The sequence below is a fragment of the Oncorhynchus keta genome, chromosome 1 (genome assembly GCF_023373465.1).
Source record: "Oncorhynchus keta strain PuntledgeMale-10-30-2019 chromosome 1, Oket_V2, whole genome shotgun sequence".
In the NCBI taxonomy this organism is placed as follows: domain Eukaryota; kingdom Metazoa; phylum Chordata; class Actinopteri; order Salmoniformes; family Salmonidae; genus Oncorhynchus; species Oncorhynchus keta.
Window position 1 is genome coordinate 23,480,940 of NC_068421.1, and position 21,900 is coordinate 23,502,839.

Here is a 21,900-nt window from a genome sequence, read left to right on the forward strand (position 1 = left end):
ATGTTCACAACTGCATCTAAGTGTAAGAAGAGGGAGCGGTGAGCTGCAGTCTTGACTTCTTATCTGAGATTCATTCATAATGGTGGGAATAAATTCCTAGGTTTGTATCTCCACCGTCTCAGAATATGAAAGGGAAACCAAAGCTTGTCACACCTTTTGTTATTTTCAAATGCTTTTGTACAGCATTGAAAAACAGCTTGGCATGCTGAAATTAGTGCTGTCTTCACAGCATAACTCTATAGCTAAAAGGTCCTGATTTTAATTTGAAAGTCATGACTACCTGACTCCTACTGTAGTTAATAAAAGCAGTTAAAGCAATTAATTCTGAGTGCACATCAATTATGTGATTACTTTAAAGCTAGTCACTACTGTACATTAATTTTTTATGACATATACCTATTGATTCTTGAAGATCAAATCAAATCAAATTTATTTATATAGCCCTTCGTACATCAGCTGATATCTCAAAGTGCTGTACAGAAACCCAGCCTAAAACCCCAAACAGCAAGCAATGCAGGTGTAGAAGCACGGTGGCTAGGAAAAACTCCCTAGAAAGGCCAAAACCTAGGAAGAAACCTAGAGAGGAACCAGGCTATGTGGGGTGGCCAGTCCTCTTCTGGCTGTGCCGGGTGGAGATTATAACAGAACATGGCCAAGATGTTCAAATGTTCATAAATGACCAGCATGGTCGAATAATAACAAGGCAGAACAGTTGAAACTGGAGCAGCAGCACAGTCAAGTGGACCGGGGACAGCAAGGAGTCATCATGTCAGGTAGTCCTGGGGCACGGTCCTAGGGCTCAGGTCCTCCGAGAGAGAGAAAGAAAGAAAGAAAGAATTAGAGAGAGCATATGTGGGGTGGCCCGTCCTCTTCTGGCTGTGCCGGGTGGAGATTATAACAGAACATGGCCAAGATGTTCAAATGTTCATAAATGACCAGCATGGTCGAATAATAGTAAGGCAGAACAGTTGAAACTGGAGCAGCAGCATGGCCAGGTGGACTGGGGACAGCAAGGAGTCATCATGTCAGGTAGTCCTGGAGCATGGTCCTAGGGCTCAGGTCAGTTGAAACTGGAGCAGCAGCATGGCCAGGTGGACTGGGGACAGCAAGGAGTCATCATGTCAGGTAGTCCTGGGGCATGGTCCTAGGGCTCAGGTCCTCCGAGAGAGAGAAAGAAAGAAGGAGAGAGTTAGAGAACGCACACTTAGATTCACACAGGACACCGAATTAGGACAGGAGAGGTACTCCAGATATAACAAACTGACCCTAGCCCCCCGACACAAACTACTGCAGCATAAATACTGGAGGCTGAGACAGGAGGGGACAGGAGACAACAGTGAATCAACCCACTCAGGTGACGCACCCCCTGCAGGGACGGCATGAGAGAGCCCCAGTAAGCCAGTGACTCAGCCCCTGTAATAGGGTTAGAGGCAGAGAATCCCAGTGGAAAGAGGGGAACCGGCCAGGCAGAGACAGCAAGGGCGGTTCGTTGCTCCAGAGCCTTTCCGTTCACCCTCCCACTCCTGGGCCAGACTACACTCAATCATATGACCCACTGAAGAGATGAGTCTTCAGTAAAGACTTAAAGGTTGAGACCGAGTTTGCTTCTCTGACATGGGTAGGCAGACCGTTCCATAAAAATGGAGCTCTATAGGAGAAAGCCCTGCCTCCAGCTGTTTGCTTAGAAATTCTAGGGACAATTAGGAGGCCTGCGTCTTGTGACCGTAGCGTACGTGTAGGTATGTACGGCAGGACCAAATCAGAGAGATAGGTAGGAGCAAGCCCATGTAATGCTTTGTAGGTTAGCAGTAAAACCTTAAAATCAGCCCTTGCTTTGACAGGAAGCCAGTGTAGAGAGGCTAGCACTGGAGTAATATGATCAAATTTTTTGGTTATAGTCAGGATTCTAGCAGCCGTATTTAGCACTAACTGAAGTTTATTTAGTGCTTTATCCGGGTAGCCGGAAAGTAGAGCATTGCAGTAGTCTAACCTAGAAGTGACAAAAGCATGGATTAATTTTTCTGAAGAAAATCCCTTACAGTATAAATGCCTCATGAGTTTAGTTCAACTGTCGTACCCCATCAGAAACCAAAATATAAGCTTGTTTTACTCCAATGTTTGTAAACTATGTAAACATTTGCAAACACTTTATAGCCTCAAGACATGGATGAAACTATCATTTGTATCTCATGGATGGTCAGTCCTTGCATCCATAGCTCTGTCTATGAATTTGAGAGTGGTTACATTTCTCCAGGCTGATCCCTCAGCATTTTACCAAAACAGAGGCGGGGTGGACGATTTGTTTCAATTAGTACTGGCTTTATAATAGCAGGAATACCTGCAATAACACATATCAATGATATGAGAAGTAATGTACTTTAATCATCATTTTAATTAAGAGGGTTTTGCCACCTACACTATAGTCAATACATTATGGTCATTTTCTCGAGTGTCAATTCAAGCTTAGGAGATGGAGACTAAAGCTCCATGTACAAATAACTGAACTAGACATTTGTAAGTGGCCGCTGCCCTTAAAACACTTTAGATTGCTATTTCTTATGGCAAGAGTGCCACATGGTCTGTCACACATTGCAAATTGGTTTGAAAGGGAAAGGGAACGCATGGATTGGTAGTCACTTTCTTTGGCATTTCTACCAAAAGTTATGTGCTGTTTGTTTATAATGACCCATCCACTCTCTGACTGCACTTAACATTCAGCAAACTGTTTCCAGTAGTTTGAAGGCTAAATTGTGCACTCATGCCATTTTGTAATATACAGTAAATACCCCTACAATACATAGGCATTGATTTATCATCAGTGGCCAAATAACAAGTATTACAGTATTATTTAGAACCTGGATAATTCTTTAGTGTGCTGCCGTTCAGGTCTTGGGAGTAATCTGATTCATGTGGGGATTGCAGTTACAGTTACAGTACCTTCAGAAAGTATTCATACCCCTTGACTTATTCCAAGTTTTGTAGTGGTACAGCCTGAATTCATAGATTTTTTTCAACACCCATCTGCACACAACACCCCATAAGGATAAAGCTAAAACAATGTTAGCAAATTTACTGAAAATGAAATACAGAAATATCTCATTTATGTAAGCATTCACACCCCTGAGTCAATACATGCTAGAATCATCTTTGGCAGTAATTATAGCTGTGAGTATTTCTGGGTAAGTCTCTAAGAGCTTTGCACACCTGGAACACACTTAATATGTTGTGAAAAGTGTTGAAGAAATGTAATGTCATGTGATATTTTAACTTGTATATACAGTAACTGCCTTAATGTTACTGGACCCCAGGAAGAGTAGCTGCTGCCTTGGCAGGAACTAATGGGGATCCTTAATAAATATAAATGCAAATTGTACAATATTATTCTTTAAACAATTATTCAAGCTATGTCAAGTTGGTTGTTGATCATTTCTAGACAACTATTTTTTACTGAACACAAATATAAATGCAACATGTAAAGTGTTCAATTTTCATGAGCTGAAAAAGATCCCAGAAATGTCTTTGTGCACAAACTTGTTTGCATCCCTGTTAGTGAGGATTTCTCCTTTGCAAAGAAAATCCATCCACTTGACATGACAGATGTATCATATCAAGAAGCTGATTAAACAGAATGATTATTACACATGTGCACCTTGTGCTGGGGAAAATAAAAGGCCACTCTAAAATGTGCAGTTTTGTCACACAACATAATGCCACAGATATCTCAAGTTTTGACGGAGTGTGCAATTGGCATGCTGACTGCAGAAATGTCCACCAGAGCTGTTGCCAGAGAACTGAATGATAATTTCTCTACCATAAGCCTCCTTCAACATCGTCTTATAGAATTTGTCAGAACGTCCAACCGGCTTCACAACTGCAGACCACGTGTATGGAATCGTGTGGGCGAGCGGTTTGCTGATGTGAACAGAGTGCCCCATGGTGGCGGTGGGCTTATGGTATTGTCAGGCATAAGTTACAGACAGCGAACACAATTGCATTTTATCAATGGCAATTTGAATGCACAGAGATAACGTGATGAGATCCTGAGTCACATTGTCGTGCCATTCACCCGCCGCCATCACCTCATGTGAAAGCATGATGATGCACGGCCCCGTGTCGCAAGGACCTGAACACAATTTCTGGAAGCTGAAAATGTCCCAGTTCTTCCATAGCCTGCACACTCACCCAATGAACATGTTTGGGATGTTCTGGATAGACGTGTACGACAGCTTGTTCCAGTTCCCGCCAATATCCAGCAACTTCGCACAGCCATTGAAGAGGAGTGGGACAACATTCCACAGGCCACTTTTCAACAACCTGATCAACTCTATGCGAAGGAGATGTGTTGAGCTGCATGAGGCAAATGGTGGTCACACCAGATACTGGCTGGTTTTCTGATTCATGCCCCCTACCTTTTTTAAGGTATCTGTGACCAACAGATACATATCTGTATTCCCATTCATGTGAAATCCATATATTTCAGAAAACTGTAACCAGACCACTCAGGAACATTCAATGTCATCTTGGTGAGCAACTCCAGTGTATATTTGGCCTTGTGTTTTAGGTTATTTTCCTGCTGAAAGGTGAATTTGTCTCCCAGTGTCTGTTGGATAGCAGACGGAACCAGGTTTTCCTCCAGGATTTTGCTTGTGCTCAGCTCTATTCCGTTTTTTTATCCTAAAAAACTCCATGGTCCTTGCCAAGGACAAGCATACCCATAACACAATGCATGTAACGTCGTTCTTCGTTTGTAGAAAGAGAGTCGGACCGAAATGCAGCGTGGTGGTTACTCATGACTTTAATGGAAAAAGTGACACATGAAATAACTATACAAAATACAAAACAACAAACGGAACGTGAAACCTAATTACAGCCTATCTAGTGAACCTACACAGAGACAGGAACAATCACCCACGAAATACACAGTGAAACCCAGGCTACCTAAATACAGTTCCCCATCAGAGACAACAAGAATCACCTGACTCTGATTGAGAACCGCCTCAGGCAGCCAAGCCTATACTAGACACACCCCTAATCAACCACAATCCCAATGCCTACAAAAACCCCAATAAGACAATACAATAACCCCATGTCACACCCTGGCCTGAACAAATAATTAAAGAAAACACAAAATACTAAGAACAAGGTGTGACAATGCAGCCACCACCATGCTTGAAAATATGTAGAGTGGTACTCAGTGATGACTTGAATTGCCCCAAACATAAATGCTTTTTATTCAGGACATTAAATTAATTTCTTTGCCACATATTTTGCAGTTTTACTTTAGTGCCTTATTGCAAACAGGATGCATGTTTTGGAATATTTTTATTTTGTACAGGCTTCCTTTTTTTTACTCTATCAATTAGGTTAGTATTGTGGAGTAACTACAATGTTGTTGATCCATCCTCAGTTTTCTCCTATCACAGCCATTAAACTCTGTAACTGTTTTAAAGTCACAATTGGCCTTATGGTGAAATCCCTGAGCGGTTTCCTTTCTCACCGGCAACTGAGTTAGGAAGGAATCAAATAAGGAGTGAACCTGTTCAGTCTAATTCATGTGAGGCGGTGCTGCATGGATGTACCCCAGCACTAGTTGGCAGTATGCTAAAGTACCTGCACACTGTAATCCCTGTAAGATAAGATAACGAGTCCTTTGCTTAGGCGTTGTGCTGTGAGGTGCTGCCTGTGACATCCCACAGACCTGCTGCATGAAGCGACAGATCACAGCCTCACAGCCAACCATCACACCCCAGGGCAAGTCAGAAGGGGGAGGTAGTGGAGACAGCCAGACAGATCTGAAACACAAAACTCCCAGATTCTCTGCATCTCATAGAGGCCGACCGGGGGAGATGGATGCCCAACTTTTCGGCAGCTGTGCAGGGTGCCCCGCAGCAATACTTCAGTAACAATCCCCGCTAATGCAATCTCATGTCAGCTACTTTATATTCTGGTTCAACATATGGCCACTGTGTTACGGTTTATGGGGTTCGAAAACAAGGGATTGGCTCTCAGGCCCCAAGTGATTACTAGACTTCTATAACGCAGTGGGGTTGAAAACCAATTAGCACATGGCATGCGTTGCTTCTTTTCTAATTCAAATGTACTGTAACAATGTACTGTGACTGTAATGTACTGTAACTGTTGTAATAAAAAATAAACTGCGACATTAGTAATGAGTCAGAGTTAGGATGAAGAACTGCAACATTATTAATGAGTCAGAGTTAGGGTGAAGAACTGCAACATTATTAATGAGTCAGAGTTAGGATGAAGAACTGCAACATTATCAATGAGTCAGAGTTAGGGTGAAGAACTGCAACATTATTAATGAGTCAGAGTTAGGGTGAAGAACTGCAACATTATCAATGAGTCAGAGTTAGGGTGAAGAACTGCAACATTATTAATGAGTCAGAGTTAGGGTGAAGAACTGCAACATTATTAATGAGTCAGAGTTAGGGTGAAGAACTGCAACATTATCAATGAGTCAGAGTTAGGGTGAAGAACTGCAACATTATTAATGAGTCAGAGTTAGGGTGAAGAACTGCAACATTATTAATGAGTCAGAGTTAGGATGAAGAACTGCAACATTATTAATGAGTCAGAGTTAGGGTGAAGAACTGCAACATTATTAATGAGTCAGAGTTAGGGTGAAGAACTGCGACATGATTAATGAGTCAGAGTTAGGGTGAAGAACTGCAACATTATCAATGACTCAGAGTTAGGATGAAGAACTGCGACATGATTAATGAGTCAGAGATAGGATGAAGAATATGGAATGTAAAGCCAGACTAAGGTACACTACATACACATATGCACTCGAGCAATTTGAGCCGTGGAGATTTCCCTCATAACTCAGGGATCTGTGTATTGTTGAGCCTGGAGAAACCTTGAATCTCCTCTGGCCCAGAGATGTGTAAAATCAATCTGTTCTCTTCAGTTTGAGCCCTGTGAATTGGAGAAGGAATTACAATATATTCTTGAGCGGCAGCAGACCCTTTTCATTCTCAGAGTAAAGGTCTTTACCACAATATGGCAGCCTGCGAGAGAATAGGAGCCATTCCCCTGCCGAATGTGTGCATTCTACTATTGCATTCCCCACCTGACAAGGACGAGCTGAGCAACAGAACATATCCACAGCTGTAATCCTTAAACAGTGCATACTGTCAGTGTCCACATAATCCCCTTAAACATACAGGATTATTATATTATTGTAATTGTATGAATGATTTGGGCTGACTTGTCTGCAATGAGTTGAGTACAATCAATACCACAGCACAAATCATTACTCTAGTATAATAGGTTAGGGCCATGGGGTTAATGAACATATACTCAGAGTAGATGCATTCATTCATCAAGCTAAAAGAGGAAAGTATCATTTGTGGCAATCCAGGAACAGGATTTACAGGACATTTACAGTGGAAAATGTTCAGTGAATATAACTCTTATTATACTCACCACCCACCCACTCAGGCAGATATGTGCATAGACATAGCATGTAGATGGCATCTGATGAAGAAAACAAGTGACTGCATAATAATCACAATGATCACACATTGCCTCTGTGGCATTGGCAATATTTCAGTGGAACATCGGATTCATATCTCAAGCATGGCATACATCAAGTCAGAATCCAAATCGTTGGATTTGTGTCACTTAAACAAACCATGCAGGGGAGGGGGGAAAAGAGCATTTTAATTGCCCAATCAGGAGGCCTTAACGGAGGGAAAAGTACCATGTCTGCAGATATAGGATTGTGTGATTGAATGCAGCGCTGATGGCACCTGATTACAGTTGCCGTGGTCGCATCCATAACCTTCACTAACTTAATTAAAGTGAAATGTTCTACCTCCATCCCCTGGAATTTACGTCTGGAAGTTTTAATTGAATCCATTTCCACTGGTAATTCTGCATCCCCTGGGGTCCTCGTTAGTGCTACTGGGTCCCCTGGGTGCACCATGGTTTAGCCTGCCGGCCAGACAGACTGCATCCTCCCTGCTCCCACAAGCCAGATAAATCTTCTGTAATAGACAGTGTGAAGGAAGGAACAATTGTCCCGCTGTCTTGATTGTGTGATCCTGTCGCTATACTCTAGTTTCCAAGGGTCTTTCCAAGGGGATAGGGTTTGGAGACAGAGGGTCCATGGAAACAAAGGGTTTTATTAAGAAATCCTCTCAGATATTTCAGGGCCACCTGGTCGTGAAGGGGAATGTTGCCATGGTTACACTGGTGCATGATTCTTTGTTATCTATAGACTACCAGTTAGTCAAACTATTGAACAATCCCATGGTTTACCTCTAGTCCTTGTACTGTATGCATCGGATTATCCTAGTCTCACTTACAGACATTCAAATTAGATAGCTATCTCGAGATTTGATGATGGCTGGCAAAACTAGATTATCCTGACTTGGAAATAGCCTCTGAGTTTGTTGGAATTGCCAGAGGAGGGCATGCGATCAAAGTCAATGGTGAGCTCTCTGCAAAGGCATCTTCCAACCGAGTCAGTGACAGTATACTGTTCTGTAGCATCAGCAGATGCTCGAAATTCTGTCAACACTGTTCTGCATGTGTCATTTTTCTGTCCCCCAGCGCTTTGGAATGTGACTCTGTGTATTAGATTGCACCCCTGATGTACAAGGACAGCAGAGGTAAAAGGGCTGAGAAAAATATGCCAACCAGTCGGAAATTTGAGAGGGCAAAAACAGTGGGGAAAGAGAGATGAGCGTTGAAATGTCAGAGGGGGCCTCTCGTTAAGAAGTGACTTTAAATTGAAGTCAAGTCATTTTCAGTTAGGCCTCTGGATTAACTAAACAAATAGGACTTATTAATTAACGCGTACATCCAGTGTGACACTTATTTGGTATTTTACCAAGCGTTCTCAAAATGCTTCTCCATTGCTTCTCAAAATATTAAAATGCCAGTCTGTGCAGAGTACACTTTGAAGTTTCTGAGCAAATGCCTCAACTCTATATTCTCTAAACGGTCTATGACAACGTCACTAAAACGATGTGCACGTTTCAATGGGCCAGAAGGCTGTGTGTTGTTGTGATTTTGGATGGCCAGATTACTAGAAACAATGAAAAGAAGCTGTCATGTGGGGAATCGCAGGTGGCTCATTTGAGCTAGTTTTATCTTGTTCTTGACAACATGTCTTGTTTTGAGGTATTTTGACTGACGTCACATCGATGCTAATATGGCAAAAAAATTGCTTGCTAGCTAACCAACAACTGTAACAATGTATTTGAGAGACAAGCGCTCATTGTGTAAATGTATATCTGTTGTCAATTAAAATCGAAGATGAAATATAGTTTACAAACCCTGTCAGTTTTGCCCCATAGTTAGGCACGCGTCGGTTTTGTTGCTAAACAACCAACCTGTCTATTAATTGCTGAGACACTGTGTCAGTTACGCTGGATGAATTGGCTACAGTAGGTTTACCTGAAAGAAACCATTAAAACTTTAAATATATATATAAAAACAAAAATCTCTCTTTATCCTGCAGTGCTATAAGGAGAGGCTATGCATTTCTTTATACAAAAATGGTTTATATAAAGGTCACTCAGTATGGTCAAGTGACATTTGTGACATTTTGCAAAAGAGACCTTTGTCTCAATGGGACTCCCTGCTTAAATAAATATATAAATAAATAAATATGATGGTTTTTGTTGTGTGCAATGACATGACATGTTTCTTTACTGAACAAAATAGATGGTGGCCTTGCTTTGACTGTAATGTTTACTACTGAGTAGCTTGATAGGCCATGCCCATGCCCCCCATCATTCTGCTTTGACTGTAATGTTTACTACTGAGTAGCTTGATAGGCCATGCCCATGCCCCCCATCATTCTGCTTTGACTGTAATGTTTACTACTGAGTAGCTTGATAGGCCATGCCCATGCCCCCCATCATTCTGCTTTGACTGTAATGTTTACTACTGAGTAGCTTGATAGGCCATGCCCATGCCCCCCATCATTCTGCTTTGACTGTAATGTTTACTACTGAGTAGCTTGATAGGCCATGCCCATGCCCCCCATCATTCTGCTTTGACTGTAATGTTTACTACTGAGTAGCTTGATAGGCCATGCCCATGCCCCCCATCATTCTGCTTTGACTGTAATGTTTACTACTGAGTAGCTTGATAGGCCATGCCCATGCCCCCGTCATTCTGCTTTGACTGTAATGTTTACTACTGAGTAGCTTGATAGGCCATGCCCATGCCCCCATCATTCTGCTTTGACTGTAATGTTTACTACTGAGTAGCTTGATAGGCCATGCCCATGCCCCCATCATTCTGCTTTGACTGTAATGTTTACTACTGAGTAGCTTGATAGGCCATGCCCATGCCCTCATCATTCTGCTTTGACTGTAATGTTTACTACTGAGTAGCTTGATAGGCCATGCCCATGCCCCCATCATTCTGCTTTGACTGTAATGTTTACTACTGAATAGCTTGATAGGCCATGCCCATGCCCCCCATCATTCTGCTTTGACTGTAATGTTTACTACTGAGTAGCTTGATAGGCCATGCCCATGCCCCCCATCATTCTGCTTTGACTGTAATGTTTACTACTGAGTAGCTTGATAGGCCATGCCCATGCCCCCCATCATTCTGCTTTGACTGTAATGTTTACTACTGAGTAGCTTGATAGGCCATGCCCATGCCCCCCATCATTCTGCTTTGACTATTCTGTGTTGAAAGAGATACATTCATTTATACTAGCTTTTCATTTAGACTAAAATCAGCAGCTAGACGTGTAAATACAACACACAACTCTAGATCCAGAGTAGCCAATCCAGTGGGTGTTATGAAGGTCAACATGTATTCCTGCAGGCTGCATTACCAAATGGAATCACTCTCATATAGTAAGAAAAAGTGTGCAAGAACCAACTGAGCGAGCTCTCTCTCTAATTAGCAAAGGCAATCAATAAAATTTCACCATAAAATGATTTACTTCAGGGGCTGCCTTTGAGTGACAGGTTCAAATTTGAGTGAGAGGTTAAAAGCTAATGACAGCATGTCATACCAACAGTCTCACAAATTATGTAACTAAGAAAACAACAGGGACGTACAGAAATGGTACCCATGTAGACTGGTAAATGATGTGTATGGTGACACACTAATGCAAGTCTACATTGAAATCAATGTCCATTTAAAGCTTATCCCCCTTATAATGGTCGCCATCGATATAGTTGATATTCAGATTCTGAGCAACATTCATAATGTTGTCCAGGTATTTACAATAGCTGCTTAGTGCTATTTGATGTTCATGTTAGATTACCCTGCACTTAAGGTATTACAGTCATTAAATAAACACCATCAATGTGAGTGTTACTATTTAACAAAGGTTGTTATTAACACAGCCGCAGCTATCAGTTTTAGTCTGTTCTGGTATTATTCTCTCTCTTTATCATTCCTCTACCAATTATTTTCAAAGCCCAACAAAAATCATGTGCTGGCTGCCTCAGCCTTGGATGAAATCCCCCTGGTTTAATTAGTGATGATCAGATTCATAATTATACATTTTTCCCCTCCACACAGGCATATACAGTAATTGGGGACTTTGGCTCTTGAGAACGCTTTATGTGAACAATCCATTGTCTCTCCCTCATCAGGGAAACCTAGAGCTAGCACTAGCTAGCACCAGGCCATGTTGTGGTGTCTGAGAGGAGAGGACAGTGGGGAATGTTGGCCTAAACTCCCACTCAGTGTACTAACTTTAATGAACTCATGAATCTATCTAGGAGGCTTTTGGTGCTAACCCTTGGTCCATGTTTATGAGTGGGCCTGGTCTATGGATAGATTCATCATAAATCTGGGTTCCACACTGAACACTGGGACCTTACTATATTTACTTCAAAATGGTTAATGATTATGGCAATGAACTGAACAAGTGTACAATCTACCGTTCTTCACCAAAAGGTCCGATGCTGATACCCATTACATTTTAAAATGTTCTGTAATATAATTCAGTATAATGCTGGTAGCTCATGAAACGTTTATTTGAGATTCATCTCACATTTTGTAGATGTCATGGAACAATTTATTGCTAAACAAGCTATTCAGCGTGTCCAATGCCTGTGGTGTAGAATAGCCATGGATCAGCAGCATACAGCTAGCCACGGCGAAATAAGAGCTTGAAAATGCAATACTGTTATTTTAGGACTGAGAATCAGCATTTTAAAAATGAGCTGGTATGCAATGTAAAGTATGGTGTATTACTGTATCAGACAACTCAAATAAGTGCACAATAAAAAATAAAAGAAGGATGAAATGAATACAGTGTTATGTGAATAAAGCCTATGGATCTTTTTGTGAAAAGATTATGCTTGGTTGTACGTCACTGTTCATGCTGCATTATGGTGCTCTGTGAGGACAACGATGGCAACCAGTATCCCCCATAGAATGTACATGTTCTTTCTGTCCTACGATCTCCAACAAGAGACAGAAGACTTAACCTTTTACTTGTTTTGCTAATCATATTAGGAACGGCCACACATGGGCCCCTTAAGCAATAAGGCCCGAGAGGGTGTGGTATATTGGCCAAACACAGTTGAAGTCGGAAGTTTACATACATTTAGGTTGGAGTCATTAAAACTAGTTTTTCAACCACTCCACACATTTCTTGTTAACAAACTATAGTTTTTGGCAAGTCGGTTAGGACATCTACTTTGTTGGAAAAAATACTTGTGTCATACACAATTGTTTACAGAGAGATTATTTCACTTATAATTCACTGTATCACAATTCCAGTGGGTCAGAAGTTCACATACACTAAGTTGACTGTGCCTTTAACTTCTCTAGGGTAGGGGGCAGCATTCAGAATTTTGGATGAAAAGCGTGCCCAGATTAAACTGCCTGCTACTCAGGCCCAGAAGATAGGATATGCATATAGAAAACAATCTAAAGTTTCCAATTGCTCTGCAATTTCACTGGATGCTAACGTCCCACATATCCTATTAAACAGCTTGGAAAATTCCAGAAAATTATGTCATGCCTTCAGAAGCAGAAGTCACATCATTTGAGTCAATTGCAGGTGTACCTGTGGATGTATTTCAAGGCCTACCTACAAACTCAGTGCCTCTTTGCTTGACATCATGGAAAATTAAAAGAAAAGACCTCAGAAAAAAATGGTGGACCTCCACATGTCTGGTTCATCCTTGGGAGCAATTTCCAAACGCCTGAAGGTAACACGTTCATCTGTACAAACAATAGTATGCAAGTATAAACACCATGGGACCATGCCGCCGTCATACCGCTCAGAAAGGAGACGCGTTCTGTCTTCTAGAGATGAACGTACTTTGGTGCGAAAAGTGCAAATAAATCCCAGAACAACAGCAAAGGACCTTGTGAAGATGCTGGAGGAAACAGGTACAAAAGTATCTATATCCACAGTAAAACGAGTCCTATATCGACAATACCTGAAAGGCCGCTCAGCAAGGAAGAAGCCACTGCTCCAAAACCGCTATAAAATAGCCAGATTATGATTTGCAACTGCACATGGGGAGAAAGATTGTACTTTTTAAAGAAATGTCCTCTGGTCTGATGAAACAAAAATAGAAAAGTTTGGCCATAATGACCATCGTTATGTTTGGAGGAATAAGGGGGACGCTTGCAAGCCGAAGAACACCATCCCAACCGTGAAGCAAGGGAGTGGCAGAATCATGTTGTGGGGGTGCTTTGCTGCAGGAGGGACTGGTGCACAAATGGGTCTTCCAAATGCACAGTGACCCCAAGCATACTTCCAAAGTTGTGGCAAAAAGGCTTAAGGACAACAAAGTCAAGGTATTGGAGTGGCCATTACAAAGCCTTGACCTCAATCCTATAGAAAATGTGTGGGCAGAACTGAAAAAGCGTGTGCGAGCAAGGAGTCCTACAAACCTGACTCAGTTACACCAGCTCTGTCAGGAGGAATGGGACAAAATTCACCCAACTTATTGTGGAAGGCTACCCGAAACGTTTGACCCAGGTTTACATTTTTTAAAGGAAATGCTACCAAATACTAATTGAGTGTATGTAAACGTCTGACCCACTGGGAATGTGATGAAAGAAATAAACGCTGAAATAAATAATTCTCTCTAAAATTATTCTGACATTTCACATTCTTAAAATAAAGTGGTGATTCTAACTTACCTAAAACAGGGAATGTTTTACTAGGATTGAATTTCAGGAATTGTGAAAAACTGAGTTTAAATGTATTTGGCTAAGGTGTATGTAAACTTACGACTTCAACTGTATGTACAGTAAACAGAAGGTAAATAGAACTTGGTGTGCTTCTGTTCCTTATATTTACTGTAGCTCATTATGTTACAGTATTTCTTTGTATGGAGTGCCTAGATGAAGTTATAACACAAACCCTCATGCTAGTACTGTATGTGCACCCACATGAGCACATTAATGGACACACACACACACACACACACAGGGAAAACTATGAACGTTCTTGAATTATGTAACCTATTATTTACAGGAGTTTAATCTATGTTTCATACAGCCCATCTTGGTTTTCTATAGCTGTATTAATTATGTCTTCTTCTCTGAATCCAATACAAGCACAATAGAGACCACAATGAAAAGTAGAGACTGTAGAAACCACTCAGCCAGGCTGTCCATTCTTGGTCATTTCTAAAGCAATTAAGGCCATGTGAATCAATACTTCACAAATCCAGAATTAACATTTAATGACACCTGCAGGCGAAGTACTTTTTTGGTCTGTGACAGAAACATCGATAATGACCTATTGCAGCCCCTCTATTAGAAAGTCCCTAAGACGTCATTGAAAACTGTTCCGAATCCTGGCCATTTGGTAGGAGACCAATACATTAATAAGTAGGAGTGAATGATTGGACAGACAAGGACATAATAATACCTCCTCTGTGGCTCTCCAACTGACTAGAGACTACATCAAAATGATGCCCTGGTGAAGTGACTTGGAAAATATGGTATTATTATTCGTATCCCAGAAATACAAAATGGGAGCCAATGGGAAAAGTCTGAGGAAGGCTCGATTACGAACGTGGAATATTGCTACTTTAGTAACCCTCCAATAGGCAACAGGAGTCTACAGTAACTCTCCAAAAGGCAACAGGAGTGTCTGCCATAATGGCTTCATCTACCCTGTCCTTGCAGATACGTAAGAATTAGTCATTGAGGGAGGGGAGGGAAGGGTGCTGTTCCATTTAGGATATAAATCAAATCAAAGTTTACTGGTCATGTAATGTTTGTTATTAGCTCCTACCAATGCAGTAAAATGTCAAACAGGTACGCAATAATCAATAAAAACAACAAAAAAACAGAAAGATCAACAAGAAATGTCGAAACAGATCTAATTATCAACCCAAATAATACTGTAACAGTAATCCAAATGCAATCTATAAGTACGTACACGGGATTAATCTACACAAGATATACTAGGAATGATATGTACGCAGTAGATATATTAGAGTAAGCTATGTCAAGAATCCAGTATATAAATAAATATGTAGTGTGTATAAACAGTGTAACTAAAATGCAATGAACAGTAGTAGAAATATTAGAATGAGCTATGTTGAGAGCACACTACATAATAACACAGTACAAAACGGATAGAATTGTATGAAATTTGCTTCCGGGCCTAAATCCAAAATATAAATAATATTCATGTTGAGATTGATTTGTATAGACAGTATGGACAGTATGTGAATAGAAAAGGTGTGTATAGCAGTAGTTACATAGGATGAGCCATGATGAGAATACAGTATATGTACATTCAAAGTGGGTAAAACAGCATGTAAAAAATGTGATTGACCAGTGGTGTACATGACTATGTACATAGGGCAGCGGTCTCCAAGGTGTAGGGTTTTAGTCAGCTAGTGACAGTGTCTGAGGTCCAGGGCAGGGAACTGGGCGGAGGCCGGCTAGTGATGACTGTTTAACAGTCTGATGCCAGTGGCATGTATTCATGGATGCAAAGGAAAGCCAGGCTTCCCCCAAGAAATTTGCAAAAAAAAATACAAAATCAAGAAATATATATTTCGTCTCGCTTTTATCATTTTACTACAATTCTTAAGAGGCTGAATGTATCTCACAGGAAAAAGCATCCGAGCGAGCGCAACAACACCCCTACAAAATTAGCCAATCAGTGTTGAGCTAAACTGAGCAAGCTCAACTGTGAATGGTACTGGCGCACCAAAAAAAAGTTAGTTTTGATTTGGCGTCACTCCTATCAAATCCCATTGAAAGCGTACGTCATTGACAGAAAAACTTGAGTTGTTGCATCTGGTTGTTGTTGTTGTCCTCTGGTGGCTAGCCAGCCAGCTAGCCAAAATTGTCCCTTTCCTAAATTAGGCATGGATGGAGATAGGTATTTGGACTTGTGGTTTTATGTAAATCTCCGTACCTGCCAATGATTATAACGGCGATTCTGATCCAACCGTTAATTCATACATTGTTGTGCCCCTGGCCTGAGAGGATGGAAGTTCAATATGTGGCTAGATGTAGAGCCAGAAGGCTAATGTTAACTAGCTAACTTTGCCCATGAATGGAAGTTAGGCTAGCGAGCAAGCATTTTAGCCAGGTATCCTAGGACAACAAAAAAATAAAAGCGTGTACTGTATGACAGAGTGATAGACCATTTTGTCAACAAAAAAAGAGAGGAGGATGGCATTGCTGTTTCTCAACAACTATGTTGAGTTAAGTTGTTTTTCTACTTGCACGAATGTGCACACACACGCACAGAAATCAGAACCATCCATGGACAGCCACAACATATTTAGCTTACGTTGATCGGACTAAATCGTTTTTGGTATATTTTAGCTATCACTGTATACGACTAAATAGAGGTAATTTGATGATGGTGAAATGTGCTGGAATAGTGGAGGCGGCTCCTGTTTTCTTTACGACTTGTGGTAACTGCTCATTTGTCCGAAACATAATGTCGGAAACATAACCTTGCTTGACCATGTTGTAGGTCTGTTACTGTACATGCAATATGCTTTGTGGACTTCACTGGACATGCGTTGATATTCGGTTTTGTGATTAAACAAAAGGTGTGGTTGAATTTATTCTGCCACTGTGTCTTCTCATTGTCTCGGCCTTTGGGCTTATCTATCACGGTCAAAAGGCATATGAATTAACAGGTTATAGAGCAAAAAATGCAATTATCACAACACATAGGTTCAGGGCAGTGTACTGACCAGAGGCCGGCTAGTGGTGATTGTTGATTGATAACAGTCTTGTGGTATATTGTGACATCCATGTCTCCGATCTATATGAGAGTGTAAAAGGGGTGAGAGATGAGAACGATATGTAAGACTACTATTTAGTCTGCCTGGTATTGATCTGGGAATACTATTTAGTCTACCTGGTATTAAGCTGGGACTACCATTTAGTCTTCCTGGTATTGAGCTCAGAAATTGGCATTGAGAGACATGCCGAGATTAGACTCCAGAGCTGTCACGTTTCTCATATCAACAGATGGGAATTTGGGAATGTTCTGACATGATTTTTCTAAAGATTTCTTGATGATTAAGACCATAGCTTCATCATATTCAATTAAGATTTATAACATAAGACTGTAGAGAGAAGATGAAGGCTGACAAGGATGCATCTGTTTTCTAGTTTTCTTTGAAAAATAAAAAATGGAGTGAAATGTTGACAACTTGTTGTGTTGCACAATGTCCAGATTCTGTTCATCTTATTCTGGTCCATCACAATGTGTTGAGCTGTGGACAGGGAAGGTGTTCTTGCAGCTCTCCCATTGAGAAACATATACCCTACATCACTGTGTTTTGTGAGCATGGATTCAGTGACAATAGCAGCAAGCATGGATCTTTTTTTCTTCTTCAATACATTGAAGTATTATCCATCAGTTCCACTTCTAGTCAGTCCATTCAAAATAGTGTTCATGATTATCATCCTTCCATCTGATTGGTCTGAATTCTCAGAAGACATTCTTCAATTTGAGGAGAGATTGTTTAGAAATCTTGTGCACATCAAGCATATACACCCCTAAGCATATACACCCCCTACCATATAAACCCCCTACCAAGAATACACACACACCCCTACCAAGCATATACACACCCCCTACCAAGCACATACACCCCCTACCAAGCATATACACACCCTACCATATACACTCCCTATCAAGCATATACACACTAGAGGTCGACCGATTAATCGGAATGGCCGATTAATTAGGGCCGATTACATAACAATCGGAAATCTGTATTTTTGGAAGCCGATTTGACAATACAAAAATATATATATATTATACCTTTATTTAATTAGGCAAGTGAGTTAAGAACACATTCTTATTTTCAATGGCGGCCAAGGAACGGTGGGTTAACTGCCTCGTTCAGGGGCAGAACGACAGATTTTCACCTTGTCAGCTCGGGGGATCCAATCTTGCAACCTTACAGTTAACTTGTCCTACGCAATAACAACCTGCCTCTCTCTCGTTGCACTCCACAAGAAGACTGCCTGTTACGCGAATGCAGTAAGCCAAGGTAAGTTGCTAGCTAGCATTAAACTTATCTTATAAAAAACAATCAATCATAATCACTAGTTTTGATTTTTTTAACCTTTATTTAACTAGGCAAGTCAGTTAAGAACAAATTCTTATTTTCAATGATGGCCTAGGAACAGTGGCTTAACTGCCTGTTCAGGGGCAGAACGACTACACATGGTTGATGATATTACTAGATATTATCTAGCGTATCCTGCGTTGCATATAATCTGACTAAGCATACAAGTATCTAAATATCTGACTGAGCTGTGGTAGGCAGAAGCAGGCGTAAAAACATTCATTCAAACAGCACTTTCGTGCGTTTTGCCAGCAGCTCTTCGTTGTGCGTGAAGCATTGTGCTGTTTATGACTTCAAGCCTATCAACTCCAGAGATGAGGCTGTTGTAACTGAAGTGAAATGGTTAGCTAGTTAGCGCGAGCTAATAGAGTTTCAAACGTAACTCACTCTGAGCCTTCTAGTGGTTGTTCCCCTTGCTCTGCATGGGTAACGCTGCTTCGATGGTGGCTGTTGTCGTTGTGTTGCTGGTTCGAGCCCAGGGAGGAGCGAGGAGAGGGACGGAAGCTATACTGTTACACTGGCAACACTAAAGTGCCTATAAGAACATCCAATAGTCAAAGGTTAATGAAATACAAATGGTATAGAGGGAAATAGTCCTATAATTCCTATAATAACTACAACCTAAAACTTCTTACCTGGGAATATTGATGACTCATGTTAAAAGGAACCACCAGCTTTCATATGTTCTCATGTTTTGAGCAAGGAACGTAAACGTTAGCTTTCTTACATGGCACATATTGCACTTTTCCAACACTTTGTTTTTGCATTATTTAAACCAAATTGAACATGTTTCATTATTTACTTGAGGCTAAATTGATTGTATTGATTTATTATATTAAGTTAAATTAAGTATTCATTCAGTATTGTTGTAATTGTCATTATTACAAATAAAATAAAATAGAAATTGGCCGATTAATCGGTATTGGCCTTTTTGGTCCTCCAATAATCTGTATCAGTATCAGCGTTGAAAAATCATAATCGGTCGACCTCTAATACACACCCTACAAAGAAAATACACACCTTACCACATACACTCCCTACCATTAACACTCCCTACCAAGCATATACACCCCCTACCATAAACAACCTGTTCTTTGCATTAACACCCTACCATATACACACCCTACCATATACACACACTACCAAGCATACACACCCCCTACCATACCTTCTACCAAGCATATACACCCCCTACCATATACACTCCATATCAAGCATATACACTCCCTACCATATACACCCCCAACGAAGCACATACACCCCCCCACCAAGCACATACATGCCCCACCAAGCACATACACGCCCCACAAAGCACATACACCCCCTACCAAGCACATACACCCCCTACCAAGCACATACACGCCCCAACAAACACATACACTACCTACAAAGCACATAACCCTCCGCCAAGCATATACACCCTCTACCAAGCATATACACTCCCTACCAAGCATATACACTCCCTACCAAGCATTTACACCCCCTACCAAGCATAAACACCCCCTACCAAGCATATACACTCCCTATCAAGCATTTACATTCCCTACCATACACACTCTCTACCAAGCATATACACACACCCTACCAAGCATATACACCCCCTACCAAGCATATACACCGCCTACCAAGTGTAACGGATGTGAAACGCTAGCTTAGTTATCGGTGACGTCACTTGCTCTGAGGCCTTGAAGTAGTGGTTCCCTTTGCTCTGCAAGGGCTGCGCCGTTTGTGGAGCGATGGGTAACGATGCTTCGAGGGTGACTGTTGTTGATGTGTGCAGAGGGTCCCTGGTTTGCGCCCGGGTATGGGCGAGGGGACGGTCTAAAGTTATACTGTTACACAAGCATATACACCCCCTACCAAGCATATACACTCCCTACCAAGCATTTACAAACCCTTCCAAACATATATACTTCCTACCATATACACTCGCTATCAAGAATATACACTGCCTACCAAGCATAAACACCCCCTACCAAGCACACACTCTACCATTTACACTCCCTACCAAGGACACTCCCTACCATATACACTCCCTATCAAGCATATACACTCCCTACCAAGCATATACACTCCCTACCAAGCAAATACCCTCCCTACCAAATTACCAGGTCAGAGGCAATTTGCATTCATACGATGCCTAAATAAGACTGGGCCCCTGCTGTTCTCTCTAAAAATAAAATAAACATCTTTGCAGTTAATTTGATCTTCCATCACAAACATCTAAAAATATACACCCAGTCGCATCTGCAGCCGACCAATATTTGAGCTGCAGCCTACACAGACAACCTGGCTCAGTTTAGCGTTCCATGGCATTCATTAATTAATTTGTCATTCATTAATTCCCATGATTTTGGATGAGAGAGGATGCTAATTGTTTCATAACATCACCATCTCCATCCACAGCACCAGACTCTTATCAAGTGACAAGGCTGTATGCGTTTCTCCCAGTCTCCACATCTTAGGGAGAAATGGAAACAACCTGTCACTGCCACATATACCTCCTGTAAACAGGACCCGCTGGGCACAGACATCAGTTCAATGTTTAGTTTTGATTTACATTTGATTGAGTTGTCAAATAACCTAAATTCAACATGAAATCAAAAAACAATGTAACCATGTCATTGGATTTAGGTTAAAATGCCCTTTTGTTGATGACTTTTTACAAATCCAATACGTTTTCCATGTTGACTCAATGTCATCACATCGATTTTTGGGGGGTTGAAATGACATGGAAACAACGTTCATTCAACCAATTTTTGCCAAGTGGAGAATGACGTTGATTGGAGTTCTGTACTATAGTCCTCTGCTGCGCCTGCTCTTGAACAGTAGTTCTGTGATGGTTGAGACAGGGATATTACATTGTGGATGCACATGCAGCTGAGGTAGATTGATTGGCAACCTTGTCAGTACAGTTATTGATGCCTAGAGTTGGTCTGAATGGCATCCTAATGTGACTGATGTCATGTCTTCCTATAACGTGACTGACGGATGACGTCATGCGGTGACTAAGCCCTGGCCAGTTGTCTTCCATCCAGGTCTTAGGGTGGTGTTTCCTGGCTGTATGAGGAGGAGGCATGGCTTGCTGAGATGTCGTGGACGATCACACCACTCTGCTCGACGTGCTGCTGCTGTGCGGGCCTGGCTCCTCCAGCTGCACCACTGCATCACTGATGGTGCCATGATCCAGCTCTAACTGTGGGTGAGGAATCATAGTAATTTACCATAATCATCAACATGTTCAGCACAATACATTACAGCCATTGTTGTTATATGGCCATAGGTCTGTTCATGACAGGCTTTAATGAAAGCAAAATACCAGTCTCACCGCATATTCCTTCCACAG

The 21,900-nt window shown here is 41.3% G+C and overlaps 1 protein-coding gene across 5 annotated transcripts in view; it reads left to right on the top strand.

The window, feature by feature from the left end:
* LOC118396535 (galactosylgalactosylxylosylprotein 3-beta-glucuronosyltransferase 1) overlaps positions 1-21,900 on the top strand; it is a 122,357-nt gene that overhangs the window by 85,579 nt on the left and 14,878 nt on the right. For 2 of the 5 annotated variants that reach the window (XM_035790938.2, XM_035790869.2), the window contains exon 3: positions 21,593-21,756. The exons of 1 other annotated variant lie outside the window; for it this stretch is intronic. The gene's annotated coding sequence lies outside the window, so the exon portion shown is untranslated. Of the gene's footprint in view, positions 1-21,567; positions 21,757-21,900 lie in introns of all 5 variants that reach the window. 2 more of the 5 variants (XR_008136485.1, XR_004828221.2) reach the window with 2 other exon arrangements.